A 21,062-nucleotide genomic window follows, 5' to 3' on the forward strand; every position below is an offset into this window, starting at 1 on the left:
AAATATATCCGTTTGTTTCCTGTTGTCAATGGCAGTTGCCCAGTCATGTATTACGTTAATAAGTTGGGTTTCACAGCTGTGTCTTCTTCTAAATGCATGTTGTCGGCTATTTAATTTGTTGTGATCTTCAAAGTGCTGCATTAGGTTCGACCAAATGACATGTTCTAGTAGTTTGCAAGTGATACATGTTAGGGATACTGGTCTGTAATTACTTGGGATGGTTCTGTCGTTCTTCTTGAATAATGGGCATATGTTATAGACTGCTGAGCTATAATGATGGAAAACAACAGAAAAGGAGAAGAAAAATATAACGTTAATAAGGGTGGGCGTGTCTCAGCATAAGACCATCTTAATTTTAATATTAATATACATTAAGTCAATTTTAGATTTTAAACGTCCCTGATACATTGTTAGAAATCGGCAACCTGTACATAATAACGACAATATTCTAGTGGATAGAACTTTTAATATGTGGATAGTACTTATAGCTGTGTGAAATAACATTATTATAACTTGTTTTTGCGTGTGGTGGTGGATATCATACTCCAGATCTTGGAGGTGTGCCTTGACTGGCAGCATATATTATACAGATTACAGATATGGCCACACAAGGACTAGTTCACAAAATATAGTTTTAGAATGGAAGCAGTTTATAACAAGAGTGCACACACTGAAATGTCTGGCCTGCATTACTGATCATTGATTTTATGTTGATAGTCCTAAATATAAAGCTTTACTACAAGTAACACATAAACTGAACATGGATCAAAGAAAATGAGGCCAAGGTCAGATAAACCAAACTGGAAATACATGTACACCTTACAATCATTCCATACACAAAATAGAGTTGACCTATTGCTTATAGTTTCTAAGAAACAAACTTAACCAGGAAAATTTAACATTGACCAATGAACCATGAAAATAAGGTCAAGGGGAGATCAACCATGCCAGACAAACATGTACACCTTACAATCAATCTATGCATTAAATATAGTTGACCTATTGCTTATAGTATCTAAGAAACAAACTTAACCATGAAAATTTAACATTGACCTGAATGAACCATGAAAATGAGGTTAAGGTCAGATGATACCTGCCAGACAGACATATACACCTTACAATCATTCAATACACCAAATATAGTTGACCTATTGCTTACAGTTTAAGAAAAACAGACCAAAACACAAAACTTAACATTGAGCAATGAACAGTAAAAATGAGGTCAAGGTCAATAAAACCTGCCAGACTGACATGTATATCGTAAAATAGTTCAATACACCAAATATAATTGACCTATTGCATATTGTATTAAAAAAAAAAACCAAAACACAAAAACTTAACTTTAACCACTGAACCATGAAAATGAGGTCAAGGTCAGGGGACACCTGCCAGTTGGACATGTACACCTAACAATCATTCAATACACCAAATATAGTTGACCTATTGCTTATAGTTTAAAACAGACCAAAACACAAAAACTTAACATTGAGTAATGAACTGTGAAAATGGGGTCTAGGTCAAATAAAAACCTGCCAGACTGACAATTACATCATAAAATATTTCCATACACCAAATATAGTTGACCTATTGCATACAGTATTAGAAGAAAGAAAACCAAAACACAAAAACTTAACTTTAGCCGGACAGACGGACAAGGGTAAAACATAATGCCCCCTCCGCGTCGGCGAAGGCATAAATAATCTTTTTTTTTTTTTCAAGTAGTCACTGAACCATGAAAATGTGGTCATGGACAATGGACATATGACAGACGGAAACTTCATAACATAAGGCATCTATATACAAAGTATGAAGCATCCAGGTCTTCCACCTTCTAAAATATAAAGCTTTTAAGTTGTTAGATAACTCCGCAGCCGGATCCTCATGTCGATCTTTCTGTGAGTGAAGTCACAGGCTCGACAAAAACTATCAATGGGAATAGAAAAGAGAAGTTGAAGTCACTATCTTTTATATTTTGCAACATGCATACATTAATTTATTAATAACATAGCTTAAAATACGCACATTTAAGATCATTTTCATTTTGCAAGTTGTTTTGTCAATTATCTATCTACATTAAAATATAAATAAATAAATAACAACAAAAAGAAAAAGAAAAAACAAACACCTGATTTAAATGTTGAAAAAATGCAATGCAAGGCAGAAGCAGGCTAACACAGAGATATGTCTTGCCTTTTTGTAATTTTGATAATGCAAATGTTGAAATTAAAATAGCAATACTTTAACATGTAAGTTATGAAAATATCCAAAGTCAATGAACCTTGACTGAAGGTACATGGCTTAACAATCTCCATGGAAATGAGATGTGCCAGTGCTAAATAAAACTGCATACCAAATACTATTGACTTATCATAAGTCATTCCCTTTAAACAAACCTAAACACTATGTAAAAGTTTTAAAGTCAATGAACCATGATGAGGGGTTGGAGCTATATAATCTCAATGGAAACGAGACTTGCAAATGCCAATAAATTTGCATACCAAATATCATTGACTTAACATTAGCAGTTCATCTTAAACTGATCCAATCACAAACTGATCCATATGTAAACTAAGCAAAAGTTTCAAAGTCAATAGACCATGACTGAGGGGGCCGGGCCAAATAATCTCCATGGAAATGAGATGCGCTAATGCTTATACAACTGAATACCAATTAACATTGGCCTACCACTAATGGTTCCCCTTTAACTGACATAATCACAAACTAATACATGTAAACTAAGCAAAAAATTAAAAGTCAATAGACCATGACTGAGGGGAAAGAGCCAAACAATCTCTATGGAAATGAGATATGCCAATGCTTATACAACTGCATACCAAATATCATTTACCTACCACTAGTGGTTCCACATAAACTGACCTAATCACAAACTAATACATGTAAATTAAGTAATAGTTTTAAAGTCAATAGACCATGACTGAGGGGGCAGGGCAAAATAATCCCCATGGAAATGAGATGTGCCAATGCTAATACAACAAAATATTATCTATTGTACTTAAAAAAAACACAAGACATCAGCTACATACTGATGAGGGAAGTGAGCAGATACATTGCTTGATACAAACTTACATTATAAACTAAATGTCCAAATAAAAAAACAAAACAAATAACGCTCTCAGAAACCAAATTGGTAGAAATGGCAGTGATGAGGTTCATCGTCAGCAATGAGCAATACTACAATTACAATTACAATTCACTGAATTATCTTTTATAAAAAATACAAAATCTGCATCAAGTTAGTAATATGGTATCTGAATAGTACTGTTATTATTTAGTTTTGATTAGTATATATGTTGTGTACAAGTTGTAATTTCGTACAAATTATAATTTGTACAGGGTTTTTGTACAAGTTATCAGTATTTTGACACACACCTTCTTTCACCATGTGATACAAGTTTACCTTCAATAATTATCCAGTTCTGTGTTTTACTCACAAATTTATATACTTCAACCTAACATTAAGCACTGTCCTCTATGTCATAAAACTACAAATAAGGTCGCATGATTGGTTTAGATTATATTTTTATTTTTTTACTTATAACAAATTCTATGTCCACAAAATATATTTTAGTGTTTTTGTATAAACTTTTTGTCAGTACTATGTGCAAGACTGTAGCATGTAGTTGTGGAAATAAGACAGTGACAAGCTTAACCAAAGACACTGTGCTTATTTAATCTAGTTATGTAAAGGTATTCACAAAATACTGACAACTTGTACAAAAATACTGTACGAATTATAATTTGTACAACATTACAATTTGTACACAACATATATAAATATGTGACAACTTTAAAACAAACATTCTCCATCTGATAACCTGTGGTTATACAGGGCTAACACCATCATTTATATATACTTCGTCTCAAATCTAGCCCATCAACCTTTAAGCTCATGCAAATTTGCATGAAGTATCTACTATATCTATGGGTTTATATGATCCGTTTATCCTATTTCGACTCTTCAAAATTCAAGAGTCTATCCTAAATTGAGGTAAAATATATGGCCTTCCAAATACTGTTTCGATTCCTAACATCACTGAAGAGACGTTAATTGTCGAAATCCGGATATGGTGTATAAATTTTTGCACCTCATGTTTGCAGTATACCATCTTTTGTGCAAGTTTATTGTTTTCTGTTTGGTATTAAATTAATAATAAAGATCCATTTTGTTGCATCTTGTGATCTGTTTATTTGGCAATTGCCAATGGCAGTCAGAAGAGTTTAAGAACATCCGTTGTTCGACCTGTTAGTCAAATGTGTTTTGTTTAAATATACTTTTTCACTTTTTTGGTCTTTTGGAAAATGTTGTTTGTGCTGTATTTAGACCCCTCTACCAAGAAATTTGTTTTGCATGCACATATATATATAGATAGATAAGTCTAAATTGAAAACAAAGTTCAAATCTATGATTGCGTTGGATAAAAACTGCAATTTTTATACATGTGCATGCAAAACAAATTTCTAATTTCTAATTTAAATTAGAGGCCTCTGTGGCAGAGTGGTCTAAGTAGCTGAACTTTTTTATCACTAGCCTGTCAACACTAAAGTTGTGAGTTCAAATCCCGCATGTGGCAGGTGAGCTCGACTCCAATCTTATTTGACTAGGATTGTCAGTTTTACTTCGTGGATCTCTCAACTTACTTCGGCTTCCTTCCGCATTTAATAACTGACTGCCACGAAATAGCACAAAAGTGCTGAAAGTGGCATTAAACACCAATCAATCAATCAATAATCAATATAATGTAAATTTGCAGATCTTATATTGGTTGGCTAAATTTTTTATATATAATTGTGGTTATCCAATAGAGAATGTCTATTGTAAAGTTGTCACTTATTATATAAGTGAATATTTCTACATGTAACCATAAATTAGTCACATAAGGCATTTTCACAATTTATTGTCCTCATAAGGAGCACATTCACCAAGATTATCAGATACTTTTTTTAAAACATTTGAGACGAATAAACTACTGAACCTAAATTAATTTTCCCATTGAAATATCAACACATTGACCTTTTTCATTCATTGTTTTTTAGTGGTGCCAGATACATGTTACCTAAAATGTATTACCTGGAAAAATCATCATGTGATGCACTCTCAGGCCAAGATAATGATTTTTTTAAAAATCACAAATAAGTTTGAAATTGTATTTATATTGTTCTTGATATAAAAATGATAAAGCACGCAAATAGTTCTTACAACTTCAACCAATACTACATATCATCAGCAAAGATGCAAAAACAGATTAACGAAGTATACAGACTTGTTTTCGACCTTTTTAAAATCCACTTTACTCAATTTTAAAAAACATGTATTAATTGGTAAATCTATGAAAAAGTGATATATAGACATAAAATCTGCAGTTAAACATGTGAGGCTGGACATATTTTTTTTTTAACTCAGTTAGGAAGCAAGATCATTTCATATATATTCCTTCCAGAAAGGAAAAAAAAAATAAAGGTAGGTAGCACTTTCAAAGTGTAAAACATATATTTATTCCTGGACTACCATAATATGAAAAGCCCTTTGATAATACGGTATGCAAAAAAATTTTAACAAACATACTATAAAATTCGTAAGGGTTCCGCGGAACCCAGTGTCTCGCCTACTTTTTCTGTTAATCGCAGGCTCAACAAAAATGAGGAAGTAAATCAATAAAAATATTCCTCTTGATACTTTCTTTTGATTGTAAGAAGCTTTTGTCCAAGTTTGGTAAAAATCAAGGATAGTTTATGAATCTAATAAATGTTTAAAAACATTAACTGCAGACTGAATGTAATGTTAACTGGAAGAAAAAAAAAAATTTCCTTCTAGATACTAGCATTTGACCATAAACAAGCTTCTGTCCAAGTTTGGTACAAATCCAAAATAGTATAAGAAAGTTATTAAAATTTTAAAAACTTTAACCACAGAGTGAATGTGTTGTTTCCTGGCAGAAAATCTAAGTCCATTTAAAAGTAAAATACTGAAAAAATGGATTTATTTTTTTACAAAATTTCCTTCTAGATACTAGCTTTTGATCTAAAACAAGCTTCTGTCCAAGTTTGGTACAAATCCAAAATAGTATAAGAAAGTTATTAAAATTTTAAAAACTTTAACCACAGAGTGAATGTGTTGTTTCCTGGCAGAAAATCTAAGTCCATTTAAAAGTAAAATAAGGAAAAAATGGATTTTTTTTTTTACAAAATTTACTTCTGGATACTATCTTATGATCATAAACAAGCTTCTGTCCAAGTTTGGTAGAAACCCAGGATAGTTTAAGAAAGTTATTAAAATTTTAAAAACTTTAACCACAGAGTGAATGTAATATTTCCCGGCAGAAAAACTAAGTCCATTTATAAGTAAAATACGGAAAAAATGGAATTTTATTTTTACAAAATTTACTTCTGGATACTATCTTATAACCATAAACAAGCTTCTGTCCAAGTTTGGTAGAAATCCAGGATAGTTTAAGAAAGTTATTAAAATTTCAAAAACTTTAACCACAGAGTGAATATTTGTGGACGCCGCCGCCGCCGCCGACGGAATGTAGGATCGCTATGTCTCGCTTTTTCGACTAAAGTCGAAGGCTCGACAAAAAAGCTCTCTTATCTGCAGTGTTTTGGTTGTGAAATAATTGGCTGTCAAGAATGAGTTAAAAGGGTGGTAACAAAAAAAAAGTGATTTAACACGCAAATTTTAAGTATTTGGATCTCATTGACATCATATATTCAGTGAAAGTGTCATTCTAAAAGGTGACATATTTTGGTAAAGAGCAATTTTAGGTATGGAATGATATATATCAATATTGAGTCCACATATTGGTGGTGACTGGCCATTTATCTAGATTTTCCTTATTTTTTCCCATTATCTGTAAACTTATTTTTTTAAATGTTTGATAAATCAACATTTCTTAAGAGGGTCAGCAATAATTTTTTTTTTTCAAATTGATGTTGCGCAGCTTCACATCCTTTACAGGATTTTCATTTAAAAATATTAATCCTTGGTTCTATTTCTAGTAAATTCAGATAAGCTGTTTTACCAGAAGGTATATTTGATTAGCTTATAAACTAAACATTAGTGTTACCGGTACCCTGCCCAAAGTATGTGCCCCTCCTAAGTCACGTACATCATCAGTAGTGGTCTTTTGTTATCCAAAAAATCTCCCTGATATTAGGCATTTTTGGGTATTTGCTGTTGATAGCAACTCTTTCATAGTTTATGTTAAATTTAATAGCAACAATGTTTAGTCAGGAATGAGAGCTGGATATATTGTATAGACTCCTGTCTATTTCAATAAGTTTATGCTGATCTCTAGATATTTTTTAGTTTTTGTGAAGTTAGGTTGCTGTCTCATTTAACGAAATAAACCTTTTTGATTCATATCTTAAGGATGATAGTGTTTACGTCTAGTGTTTCACTAAAGCCAGCAACATTTTTTCATGACCAGTAATTAACTTGTTCATTGCATTAAATTAAGCAGCAGAATGCCTATTTTAACAAAATCTTTTCAAGGATATCAAAATTTAGTACATCAGATGTGCATTACATTTACATAAGACTCAACATTTATGATAAAATTGAAAATACACAGAGCAAAAGTATCAAATACATACAAGGCTGAAAAAGTAATTAAGAAATATACAGTAAAAAAATGTACAATATGGACATACATTTAGATTTTATTATCAATATTTATTAAAATACAAAATAAGCACCAACCAAAAAATAATATCAAATACATGTATATATAAATAAATGATAACTTATCATTAAAATGCTTAGTGGTAAATAAAAAGGAAAAAATATATCTATGTAATATATTTAATACGAATACATGTATAATAAATAAAAAATGACAATGGCAGTGTGAAATTGTCGATCTGTAAAATGCAATTGTATTGAATGATTTTTTCATACTGCTAGGCCTTAGCTTAAAAAATCAGAAGCTAGTTGAATACATATTGTTTATCATCAGGGAACACTGTTGTTGTAGGAAACCTGTACGACTTTTAGTGAGTTCACATTATGAAATTTGCTTCTGGATGAACCTGGGATACCTAAGTTCACACTTGTTATTCAATTCACCTCAATTTTAGGTTCCCTGCTTAACAAAAATAGACATGTACCAGTATGTACAAAAAATGTTAGTTGAATCTCTCGGTTGGATTTGATTACTTTCTCTGCATAACAAATGCAAGTTTTTCAAGTCTCAATTTTTCCCAACTCCTTTAAGGGGTTTTGAGGAAACCTACAGCACCAATCTGCCTTCCTGTGTATATGAATTCATGTATATTCTGTATAGAGTAGTGAACTCCTACTTTTTCTTGCTCACTCTTTATATAGATTGCAAGATTAACGCCAATGAAAATCAGTCCATGTTTGGCAATGGTTACTGGTAAGATGTTCATACTACCCAAAATAACCCCTGATTTTTTTCATTATCAACTTATTTGAGCAGAAACTAAAATCAAATCGGATAGAGTGAACAGAGTATTTGTTTCACAATGACTATATAGTTGAATAAATAAATTTTTTGTTTTTAAGCTAGCATTTTTGAAAAGTATGATTAAACTATAGTTTCTCCACTATGTTTGTTCAGAATGTTTTATTCCTTATCCAATTGTTAGCGTCATTTATTTCTAAATAAACTAGTAAATTAAAAAAAATAATATACTTGCCATAGCAGAAGATTCAAAGTTTGAAATGAACACATATTAATACAATGTTAACCTTCTACTTACAAAAAAAATATTTCACTTCAAGATGTTTGTTCAGAATGTTTTATTCCTGATCCTATTGTTAGCATCATTTACTTGCAAATATACCAGTAAAGTTTAAAAAAAATTTTACTAAAGTGACTTATAGTTGTTAAATTCTGTCATTTGGTTTCTGGTGGAGTGTTCGTCTCATTGGAAATTACACCACATCTTCTTATTTTTGTATTGCCATGGCAGAAGATTTATACAAATAAAACAATGTTATCCTTCTACTTATAATAAAAAAAGTAGATAGAACAACTGCTTGACTAGCTAGGGTTCAACAGATACATACTTGTGAACAAAGTAAATCATACTTGTGAACAATGTAAAATTGTATAAAGAGTTGTACAACAGGAACATAGATAATATTATAAAGCGTACTTCAAGCTTTTATTTGGCAGTTTGCTGTTCTTTTAGATAACCTCATCATTAAGTATCAATATATATATGTATACTTAATGTGGGTGTATTAACTTTCAAACAGTCTTATCATATTTTGATCTCCACTTTCCTTTGCTTCATCTAAAGGTGTACGTTGCCATCTAAACATAGAAAAAATATCACATTAAATCAAATATAAATAAATTCTGAGCCAAGCTCAGCTGGATACAACCGCAGAGGTCCAACCCTGAACAGTCTTGGCAAAAATGGACACAATATTCAAGCTTGATACAGGTCTGAATTTGGATTGTAATTAAATATTTGATACATAATAGGTTTCTGACACAGAATAAATGTAGTCAAAGAACTTAGAATTGGTTATATGATTTGAATTTATATTCATTTTTTTTGCTTTTGTGCAATACACCATGCTGTTGCAAATTGAACCCCCCCCCCTTCCAAATTTTTTTTTTTTTTACCCCCACCCCCCTTTTTTTGCAAAAAAAATAATATTTGAAGAAATTTTCTTTTTAATTTCTGAAATCTAAGAAAAAATTGTCCCCCACAATTTCTTTTTTACCCCCTCCCCCCAATTTTTTTCACCCCCCCCCCTTTTCCAAAAATAAAAAATTTCTTTCCCTCAAAATATGGTCATAATCTCAATTCAAATTTCCAATAGATTTTGCAACCATAATTACCCATTTAAATACATCATAAAAGTCTTAATTAAAAATAGAAAATGACATACACAATCATGGCTATAATTAATATAACTTAATCAGCATTTTCAAAACAGTAAGTTCTACAAATAAATTGACAGCTAATAACCTCAAGGCAGTACAACATTTCTTTATACATAATTTAAATGCAGTGTAAGGGAGGTAATTAAAACACAACATTGTACTTTTAAAGTAATTGTCCATTAACATGGAAACCCTTGCTTTTTCCCCTTTTTTGCCCACAATTCCTAAAGGGTTTGAGCTATAACCCCCAAAAGCCAATCCTAACCATCCCTTTGTGGTATGGAAACTTGTGGTATAATTTCAGAGAGATCCATACAACGTTCCAAAGTTATTGTCTGGAAACTAGAAAAATGCTTATTTGGGTCCCTTTTTGGCCCCCTAATTCCTAAACTGTTGGGACCATCACCCCCAAAATCAATCCCAATCTTCCTTTTGTGGTTATAAACCTTGTGTTTAAATTTCATAGATTTCCATTTACTTATACTAAAGTTATTGTCCGTAAACCAAATGTCTTCGGACAACGCAGAAGACAACGCCGTGATACCAATATATACCACCGCAAATTTTTTGCGGACGTATAAAAAGAAAGGCTAAGTGTAAATTTAAACTGTTGTAATGACATTATTTATAACCTGATTTAAATTAGATCTTACAAACAAGATAGATTTGTTTGTATTTTTTGTTCTTTTATGTACCTATTTACCCTGTCACATATTCATGTGCCTAGCCTAAGTCAGTAACCTTGCTAGTGTTCTTAAGTCTTATCTTTATGTTTTTACTGCTATTTTGAGAATTTGATGTTCATTGATAGACTATTAAATTATTCAAAACTTTATATGACTTCTGGGGATTTAGAGTTTGACATATTGTATAGACACTTGTGTATTGTTAAAGACTGTATGTATGTTGGATTCTTGGTGTCCTTTTATTATATGTCATTGCATTACTGTCACATTAACCTCTATCTATCATATCCTTTTATTTATGTAATTATCTGTTTATTATTGTATGCTTCCTGTGCAATGTTAGAAAATGTTAGCTTGTGATATTCTTTTGTATATGCAGTGCAATATTGCTAAGAACAGGCAATATTATGAATAGGTAAACATGGCTTCTTGCCTTTCTAAATGATGATACAGAGATATGTCTTACTTATATCTTATTTTGATATCAAATGGCATTACTTTGACATGCAAACTATGTAAAACATCAAATGTCAATGAACTATGACTAAAGGTTCATGCCAAATAATCTCAGTGGAAATGAGATATGCCAATGCTAATTTAACAACAATGTGGATTCATTTATTTTTTTGGGTATCAATTTTCGCAGATTCAGGAAAACTTGAATTTTCGTGGATATTTGATTTCTTGGTTTTACCTATCTTTGCATACAGGGCTTATAGAAAATTTGTAAGTCGTTGAACATTTGGAATCGTGGTTCACCTGTTCCCATGAAACCCACTAAAATTGGTATCCAATGAATAATAATGAATCCACAGTACTAAATATCATTGCCTTATCATATGTGGTTTGACTTTAACATGTAAACTATGCAAATATTGCAGTCATTGAACTATAACAGAGGATGCAGGGTCATTTAATCTCCATATATAGAAATGATATGTTCTTATACTGATCTATATTAACACAACTGCATACCAAATACCATTGACTTGCCATTAGTTGTTACCTAAACACAAACTTGAACATTTAAACTAAGCTAAAGTTTCAAAGTCAATAGACCATGACTGACGGAACAAATAATATTCATGAATATGAGATGTGATAACACAGATACAACTCCATACCAAAAATCATTGACTTACCATTCGTGACACCCTTCAAACTGACCTAAACACAAACTTTATCAAATTGTTGACATCAAGTCAGATGGAAACAGCATGTCCAAGTCTGACTAACTTAACTTCTTGTGGTGACACAAAATTTGTTATTGCACTTATATACTTGTAGAATATCTTTTCCCTTTGATAACCCTACTGAAAATGTAAAGTGGGATTTCACTGAAAATACCAGTGGAGTTTCATCAGAGTTCCATTGGAATACCACTGTATTACCACTGGGAAATTTGGTCGGGATTTTCATTGGACATTCATTGTTTTCCATTGGGATATCAGTGGAATATCCAGTGGGATTCCGGTGAATACTCGAGTGGAATACAGTGGAAATTCCATTGGAATACCAGTGAAAACATCGTTGAAATACCATTGTTTTCCCACTGGACATTTATTGTTTTCAACTGGGATACCAGTGGTAATTCCATTGGAAATTGTAACAATCAACCAAAGAAAACCAGTGATATTTCAATGGAAATTGACATTTCCACTGAAATGTAATTATCATTTTGCATGCACTGCTTATCTTTAAATGAATTAAAAAGAAAACTTGAAATAAGACAATAACCATTTTAATGCAAGTCAAGAATTAAAGAAATTAAAACAGTTTATACATTATCCACATTTAAGACCTTTTAAATGAAAAGATCAATTAACCTCTTTAAAATATTAATGTTGATAAATTATCATTTTTTAGTCAAAGATGTATTTACTTAATTGTACATGTAAATCATTTTTCTGGTTAAATCATTCATAAGTCCATGGTAACTTTTGGTCCTCTTGAAATCTTTCACAAATGGTTTTAATTATCAATTTTACAAATTTGTTTATTGTGCATTAAACAAACAAAAATGTCCAGTTTACATGCATCCGAAATACTTTGTCAGTTTGTTCAGTTTTCTTCATCATCCATTGATGTTATTCATGAATTAAGTCCAAAGTTTCTGCATTCCAATCCTGTTCCATTAAGTCTTCATCATGTTCATTGATTAATCTGAAAGAAAAAAAATCATACATCATAACATGCATAGAACAAGGATTTTTATAGTCTCACTATACAAATCCTCGCATAGAATTTTGAATTAAAATAACATTACAATACCATGCTCCAGTCTGCAATTATTCAAAAATATATGTTACTGGCATATTTTTTTGGTGTTTGTTTAATTTATTCACAACATTTATACACTAAGAGCAATTTAGACACATGTATGTCTATTGTTGAAGACTATGTGCAAGGATTTTTTTTATTTTATGGCTTTTTTTTACATTGAGTCTATGGGAGCAACATTCTGACTTAAACAGTGCTTAATACTGACAATGACTGAAAAATGACAAAAAAATCTTTAAGGTAGGCTATTGTTAAGACTAAAAAAAAGGTAGGTAAGGTAATTGGAACCATGCATATATTTTTATTTAGCCTCATATTATCTTTCCCTTTGTGTTGTGTTTGTTGTTGGTTTACTATCTGTGTTTACAGCTTATAGATGTATAGATGTGAATGATTAATGTATTTTCTTTCAAGTGTGGGAAGGATGAAAAAATAATTCAATAAGTACCTTTCAATAATCTTATACTCAAATTTCTCTTCTGCTGCTGGTTCGTTTGTTTTCATCGTGTTTTCATATTATTGAGTGGGTATTGATCGATGCACAGTCATCATTTTTGCAGCTTTGTACCTTCACCATGAACAATGCCTTTTAATATATGGACAACCTAAAAAAAATATGTAGACATTTTATTAATAATTTTTAATTCTGGTCATGACCTGTATGCATCATATATTACTGATATTTATCATACAATGTACATATATAATTAAGAAGCTTCTTTCATTTAAGTATAAAGATTCTAAAACACAATATTAACCTTTAGGGAATTTTTGTGTTGCATGTCCATCCAAATCAGAACATGACAAAATTAAGTTGAATGTGCCGGAAATTGTGTAGTAAACATCTTTCCTTGATTGTGAAGGCACACAATGTAATTGAATATTGAATAATAAAATTATTATTACATTCCCACCTCCCTCTTTTCAGAACACCAAATGGTCATCCTCAAAGTGTGAACTAACGGAGTCTATGAATGAAACTAAAGGGGGTGTATATCTTTTTTTAAATTTTAATTAAAAATATTCATGATCAAATGTAAAATCTCTTAAAAATTACCTGTATCTGCTGTACGTCTGCCCTACATCAGCACATCGTCTCATCGTAAATTCTTGGTTCAACAGCTAATGTCATGTCTAAATGTTCTGCCTTTAATGTCTATTTCTTTATTTATCGAAGGTTGTTGAGTATTAATAATTATTAACATGATTAATGTAACCACAGCTGGACAGGATACATACTCGTACAATATTTGTAGTTTCAAATTTGAACACATTCCGTGTATTAATGATAACGACGATCTGATTGGCCGATCGGAAATCCCGGAAATTGAGTTATCCAATCAAATCAGCGGTTATATTTATAGTCTGGTAGAAAAAATGGCAGCCTCCATGAATGTAAACATGTTTGTTGAAAAACAACATTATAGACTACAGTTTCACGAATTTTCTGCTCAAATTATGCCAAAACACTGACATTTAGCGTACAATTAATTGGAGGGGATTAAGTGAAATGTTTCTATAGATTAACTTATATGACCCGAGTTCCAGTGCCGAGTTCAGGACATGAAAATGATGAAAAATTCATCACACCGACAAAGTTAAGATACCGAAACAGTTTATAGAACAATGTGGAAAATGAAAGCCGTTCACTTTGTTTTTCTCAAAAGAACAGTAGACCAGTAACAGTTAATGAACATGATGAAGTCAAAGGAGAAATAATTATATTATTGTATACATGTAGACTGTAGTGCAGGGCAGTTGCCAGTACGGTCACTTGAAGAAAAAAACGGAGTTATCCTAACAATTCGTACAGACTGAGATAATTTCTGCAACAGATCTGTTTAAAAACGGCCCTTTTAAGAGCCATGCACATTTTTCAAAAAGAATCTTAATTGTTTTTGTTCGTTAAATCAAACAGAATCTTATTCTCAACCCAATTTGATATAAAATATTCATTTATTTATTTATATTATTGCACATTTAATTTTATTTCTTAATAGTTAAAATATATCCTTTCAATGTGTCATACTCATAGGCTATATGGTGATGCATTATATTCACCCTACATATGAGGAGCTACCATTTTACTTATTTTATATGGGGGGGGGGGGGGGGGGGTCATATTCATTTCATATTACGTTTAACCATGTAACTTTTTTGAACAAATGTTTCATATACATGTATATATGTAGGTTTATGAAATATTCATTACATCCCATATATTATCATGATTATAATATTTAATTTCTTATCAGGCCAGCAAATCATATGTTACAAATTAAATCCTTTATATAATAATCATGCACTTAATTATTTGAAAAATTTGAATTAGAAGTATATATTCCTTTAAATTTCTAAGTCCAAAATTCCACTGGAATATTTGCATTAAATCAAAAATCCACTGAAATATAAACAATAATATTCCACTGGAAATTTATTGGAAAATCTTTGGAAGTTTCATTGGAAATTTCACTGATTTTCCATTGGAATTAAAGTGTGAAAAATATTCCAGATGTTTTGGATGAAATTCTAATGGGATTCCATCGGAATATTTTTTTCCACTGAATACCAGTGTAATTTCACTGGAAATCCAGTGGAATCCCGTACTCATTTTCAGTAGGGAAAGACCTTTTAACTTCACATTTAGATACCATTTACAATAATTACATAACACAGGATTATTGCTCTTATTTCAGTGAATATTGTCATGAGTGAAATGATACATTACTGAAGCCTCCATTGCTGCCAAACAGCCATTTGTCAAGCAACATTGAACAAATGCAATACGAAGGAATATTCCAAACACACAATTTGTTACATTCTATGGGGAATAATATGCTACTCCACAATAAAACATACTTGTATTGCAATAAAGATGTGGTTTAAAAATTATTTATACGTACGCCTGCCTTATTAAAAAACTTCTTGAAAAATTGAGGATGGTTTTTAAGAACATAACAGTCATGATAACTAGATGTTACCATGCTTATCCTATTGGGTGGACAGGTCACTTCTTTCTTTTAACCATAAGACTAAGATTAAACAATACCTTGGAAAAGTAAGAAAAGCTATTGTATTCAATACTTTACTGAATATTATGTTAAATTTGAGTGTACAAGAGGTGTCTTCCCACAATGGGTCCACCTGAGCTCTGGTGTAAGCACAAAATATGGTAAAATTTGTTATTTCAATCTTTAAATATACCTGTCTTTCATAAGCTTATCAGCTCCATGCTTCAATAGATATTTAACCAAGTGAATATGTCCCTCTGCTACTGCCATATGTAAAGCTGATCTTTCATCATAGTCAATTTTATTACAAAGTTTAATGTCTGTCTGTAAATACCTGTAATTTAAAGAGAGAAAAGCAAATCACTGAAAAAGAATTTGAAATAGTATAAAAACAACAGATTTATTACTATTTAAATCACTTCATTAGACAGTGCTATGAATTGAATTTTAACGGGTACCTACTGACAATCAGGCCCTGTTTCAATAAGAATAAAAAAAACATATGTATACAAAGAAATTCATATGTGTCCTGCAATGTTAAATGGTTTTACTATCATCTATTACAAAATGAACTTAAATGGCATAATTTTAAATTGAAACTATAGTTTTCTAAGAATAGATCATAATGCAAAGAATATGATGCAAACAAAAGCAACTATAATAGTAATTTCTACCTGTTATCTTGTCAATGGAATAAAGCAGATTTTAACCAACTTTAATGAGATTTACTCGTAAATATTGTATGAAGTTATAAAGATAAGATGATTTACTGCTGAAAACAAAAACTTCAGCTAAGATGAATATCTCAAGATCAATATACACAAAAAAACAAACAGTTTAAAGGGGCATTAGCTGTCAAATTCATGTTCACTGATTTGACTCAAACTCTAATATATGATTTATAACATACAAAAACATATATCCAAATTACAATAAGTCTGAAATAAACAATTAACAATGCATGGACTCGATGATATATATCAGCATTTCCTTTGTATTTTAGTCTGGAGGCCACCTAACTAACTATCAAGATGACCTCCGAAGACTGCCAACAGTCACATAACCCGATATATATACATAAGCATAAATATAAATAGATAACGACCTCATGCAATTTGACTTTTCTAGGTCTCTTTGATTTCATGTTATAGGCTAAAAAAGATAAGTTAGTCATCAATTTTACCTGTATTAGAATGAGTTTTTTATGGATTGAGTCAGTCAAAACAATGGTTCACCTTTGTTTCACTTTCAATGTTAACATTCTTTCCCTTTTAATGACTGAACACAACTAATTCATGCGTAATCAATCTCTAGCTAATGGGTTAAATTGAAGGTCACATGAATACGGATTCAATGAGGTCGAATTATTCACAAGTGAATAATTCGTCAGTGGTGTTTTTTATCTTATTTTGACAAAATCGAACTAATCTGGCTGCTAAAATTAAAGTATTATTTCACTATTTCACTTTCATTTATGATTGAACAAAAAAAAAAATTCATAGCTAGCAAGTAATTTAATTCAAAGAAAATGTTAGCAATTACAATATGAATCTCCCACAGACACATATGACATGCTGAGAGGTAAAACTATGCACACATATATGCATGATGCATGAAACTTTTGTATTGATAACATAAAAGCTTATACTAAACAGACATGTAAAAAAATTACACAATTTCTTTAATTCAGCCAATGTCATTTTTAAAATGGCATATGACATTTAAAGTAAACAAATAAAAAAGTATATCTATCAGGTAAATTTTCTTTGATATTTAAGGTTAACAGAATTTCCAGGGTTCAAAAAATTCTACTAAGCCAAAGATACCCTTGAATACTTGTAAGGATACAAGCCCACTACAATATCTGGAATAACCTTCATCAGGAAAATTAAGGGCAAAACTTAGGAAAGCCTAAAATACTCATTGACTTCACATGTTTAAAATGAATTTTAATTGTATACCTGCGAATTGTCTTTAAATCACCTTTACAGGCTCTATTAAGAAATAGAAATATCCTTTCTTCATCTGAATGTTTGATGAAGTTTTTGTCTTCCTCCTGTACAAATAGAATATTTTTTTAGTTTGGTGTGAAATAATCATTTCAATTGTGTCTTTAAAATGTGACTTATACAATATGAACAATAAAAGCCAATAAAATATTACTTTACAGAAGAATTAATTAAAACATGAAACATAATCATGTTTTGCTTAGTTTTCACCTAGCTACTATATATAGAATAATGGCATTTTTGTTTTTGATACTGACTTTATCAGCAAGAATATCAATCGAGCCCGCTAGGGAATGGAATAGTTCGTAAAACTACTTTTATGCTTACAAAACGTTGGGATAGTTGTTCGGTTGTATGAATGAAGTTGTGTGCATTTCACTGATAAATTGATGCGGATGGATTTGAACAAGCGATGTTGCTGAACTGATACATGACGTCATTGCCTAATATTTTTCGAGTATCAAGTCCTTTCCATGATCTTAATCAAAGCACTGTAAGCGCTGTAGGCAGTTAACCAAAAACCAAGGCAAACATAATTATGAAAACTGTGGCTATGTTGCTTCATTTTTTTTAAGATTTAAAAGAACAAACATTAAACATTCATATATTGTGCATTTATGTTCATTTAACGAATTAAATATTAAGGCAAATAATTCATATTTTATCAAGGTTTTCAAAAGCAACGCATATATCAAGTATATTTTTAATAGTCATGTGTCTGCAGTGGTACAAGTTTGAAATGATTGCAGTTGTTCTAGTTAATAGTTAACGTTGGTATTAGTTGACTGTTAGTAGTTCAAGTTGACTTAGTACGAGCTTGTAATAGTATGCATGGACTTGCTTCCCTGGAAAGAAAACTGAGTTTGTGTTCTACAGTGCAAAAGTTATGAGACACAAATCAGACAAATGTTTACTACTACGGGGATCAAAGGTGAGGTCTGACTGACCTGCCCATAGTAAATGTAAATGACCCCCGCCTTCACCCCAAGTCCATGATGTCTAAGTTTGGAATAAAATGACAGGTGATTATAATAAAGTTGGTCAAACACTCTTGGGCTTGAAAGATATGTTTTCTTTAAAATGAGCCATATTAAAATGAAATTTTTTATAGAACCAGAAATTATTCAAAATATAATTAAGGTAAATTCTTTAAACCTACTCATTTTTTGCATCAATAAAATTTTATAATAAACAAGAAATAATTGTAACAGAATGCTGTTACGAAGTCTCCCAAACAAAGCTGCCATAATTATTCATTCCCATGGTCGCCTGACATTGGGCAAAGTCTAGTACACATTGATTAGGTCTAGTAAAGTGATATGCATATGTGATGCCTATGAGATTGACCTTGTATGTCATTCAAATCTGTTTGAAATGATGAACAGGAATGAATATGGTTTAGGAGTTGGTATCTCAAACTTTTACAAGTTCTTAAAACACACACAAGAGGGGATGGGGTGACCTTAGGGACTAACCCTATATTTCATTTGATTTTTTATGTTGTCCCATACATGAATATATATATGGTTTAGGGGTGGGGATCTCGACCGTTATCAAGTTTTCAAACAGGAGGGGGTGGGGTGACCCCAGTGACTTCCCCTATATTTCATTTGATTTGTTATATTGCCAAATACATGAGTATATATGGTTTAGGGGTGGGGATCTCATCTGTTTCCAAGTTATCAAACAGGAGGGGGTAGGGTGAACCTTAGGACTCTCCCTATATTTCATTTGATAAGTTCTGCTGTCCCATACATGAATATATATGGTTTAATTTAGAGGTCGGGATCTCGACTGTTTCCAAGTTCTCAAACAGGAGGGGTGGGGTGACTGCAGGGACTCCCCTATATTTCATTTGATTTGTTATATAGTCCCATACATGAGTATATATGGTTTCGGGGTGAGGATCTCGACCGTTTCCAAGTTCTCAAACAGGATGGTTTACAGTGACCATAGGAGCTGCCCCTATATTTCATTTGATTTGTTATATTGTCCCATACATGAATATATATGGTTTAGGGTGGGGATCTCGACCGTTTTCAAATTCTCAAACAGGAAGGGGTAGAGTGGCCCCAAGCACTCAACCTATATTTCATATGATTTGTTATATTGTCCCATACATGAATATATATGGTTAAGGGGTGGATCTCGACCGTTTCCAAGTTCTCAAACAGGAGGGGTGGGGTGACCCCCAAGGACTCCCCCTATATTTCATTTCATTTGTTATATTGTCACATACATGAATATGTATGGTTTATGGGATCATTATTTTTTTGTATGCTCCAATGAACAAATTATGTCTTTACGAGAAAGATATATACCTACATATTACACACAAAATCCTTCCCAATTGAAACTTACTGGTCTATTATCACACTGTAACGTGCCACTGCTAACAAAAGTGTGCATGTTTCTAAGACATATTGAAAAAATATTTTCATAATACAAAGCATGTTACAATAACTTCATATCCACGTTGCAATTAAGAATTTTGCAAACAAATCAACCTACTATGGTTTATTTCAATTTTATTGTATGATATCACTTATTTATTTATTGTGTGTCTTGCTTGTAAATGTATAAGTATATATGTAATTGTTAATGTATAATTGTTATCCTCTTGTAGCACCATACGTGTGCTTAAGTTTAAATAAATTGTCTTGTCTTGTCTTGTCTTGTCTTGGGATCTTGACCGTTTCCAAATTCTCAAACAGGAGGGGTGGGGTGACCGCAGGGACTCCCTCTATATTTCATTTGATTTATTATATTGTCCCATACATGAATATATTTGGTTTAGGGGTGGGGATCTCGACCATTTCAAAGTTCCCAAACAGGAGGGTTTGGGTGACCCCAGGGACTCCCCTGTATTTCATTTGTCATTGATTAGTTATATTGTCCCATACATGAATATATATGGTTTAGGGGTGGGGATCTCGACTGTTTCCAAATTCTCAAACAGGAGGGGTGGGGTAACCCTAGGGACTTCCCCCTATATTTCATTTGATTAGTTATATAGTCCCATACATGAATATATATGGTTTAGGGGTGGGGATCTCATCCGTTTCAAAGTTATCAAACAGGAGGGGGTAGAGTGACCCAAAGGATTCCACCTATATATCATATGATTTGCTTACATTCAGGTATCATAAAATCTAGTTGCACTATTTGCGAAAACAAAGTAAGAAACTTCCA

At 31.7% G+C, this 21,062-nt stretch overlaps 2 long non-coding RNA genes across 2 annotated transcripts; both read right to left on the reverse strand.

The window, feature by feature from the left end:
* Positions 1 to 1,949: 1,949 nt before the first annotated feature.
* Positions 1,950 to 17,990, reverse strand: LOC127738054 (uncharacterized). Its single transcript, XR_007999922.1, has 3 exons — positions 17,823 to 17,990; positions 16,055 to 16,195; positions 1,950 to 9,302 (listed from the first exon to the last, which is right to left on the reverse strand). It is a non-coding gene; the product is annotated as an uncharacterized LOC127738054 (long non-coding RNA).
* LOC127738055 (uncharacterized) lies at positions 12,402 to 14,663 on the reverse strand. Its single transcript, XR_007999923.1, has 3 exons — positions 13,908 to 14,663; positions 13,299 to 13,455; positions 12,402 to 12,733 (listed from the first exon to the last, which is right to left on the reverse strand). It is a non-coding gene; the product is annotated as an uncharacterized LOC127738055 (long non-coding RNA).
* Positions 17,991 to 21,062: the final 3,072 nt, after the last annotated feature.

Source organism: Mytilus californianus, unplaced genomic scaffold, assembly GCF_021869535.1.
Source record: "Mytilus californianus isolate M0D057914Y unplaced genomic scaffold, xbMytCali1.0.p SCAF_4, whole genome shotgun sequence".
Lineage (NCBI taxonomy): Eukaryota > Metazoa > Mollusca > Bivalvia > Mytilida > Mytilidae > Mytilus > Mytilus californianus.